General features: G+C 37.9%; 1 protein-coding gene across 1 annotated transcript in view; it reads left to right on the top strand.

The window, feature by feature from the left end:
- ARMH3 (armadillo like helical domain containing 3) overlaps positions 1 to 831 on the top strand; it is a 124,407-nt gene that overhangs the window by 17,607 nt on the left and 105,969 nt on the right. The gene's annotated exons all lie outside the window — the stretch shown is intronic.

Below are 831 nucleotides of genomic sequence, written 5' to 3'. Positions count from 1 at the left end.
TAAAAAGTTTGAGTTTGGAATGTGAGTTCTGGAGGTAGAGATGCATTGAACAAATCAAAACTAAATACAACTGAAGTGGTTGTGTTCTGAGGAGTGTGTTGTCTGGCTGGAAAAGCTCTTTCAAAGGACTCTCTACTCTTCTGTTGATAGCTGAAATTCTTTTCCTGCATCTTCTTCCCTCTAGGTGACTTTATTTTAAAAATCGCCTTATTTAAACTTTCAGTAATTTTTTTAACTTCTTAATTCTTTTAAACAGCTATGCATTTTTAAAAACTACTTGCTGTTCAGGTGATGTGGCCTAAAATGTAGTGGCACATAGTCTGGAATGTCACTAGTCTTTGAGGTTCTGTTTCTTTACTGTTTTGTTTCTCAAGCATGGATGCACTTTAGCTATGGAGTGCATTGGGCACTGTCTGCATTTTTGAAGGGGTACCCTGCAAAAACAGTTCTGAATTTCTTCCTTGTAAAGAATATCCACTGTTCCCCTTGTTCAGTTTAGCTTTGCTTTAGTCAGAGATTTCATAGTATTTTGAGGTCTAACTGACTGAAAAATTTCCTGCAGTTGAGGGTAATTCAGTGTAGACAGCTCTCTGTCAGGAGTGACTTGGGTAAAACTGCATCCACCCTGGAGCAAGCAGGTAGGAAATAATCTCTGTTGTCCCCTTAAAAAATGGCAAACTAATCCAGGCTGGGATTCAAGATCCAGTATTTTCTTTTTTTCGTCCTTTTTTGTGATTTGACAGGTGAAGCATTGGTCAGTGACAGTACAGCAAAATAAAATGTATTTTCATCCATGTGTTGTCTGTTGTCTAATAGCTTTCCCACATTCCT

Source organism: Geospiza fortis, unplaced genomic scaffold, assembly GCF_000277835.1.
Source record: "Geospiza fortis unplaced genomic scaffold, GeoFor_1.0 scaffold130, whole genome shotgun sequence".
Classification (NCBI taxonomy): Eukaryota; Metazoa; Chordata; class Aves; order Passeriformes; family Thraupidae; genus Geospiza; species Geospiza fortis.
The sequence above is the reverse complement of the archived record's forward strand: the minus strand, read 5'-3'. Positions and strand labels throughout refer to the sequence as shown.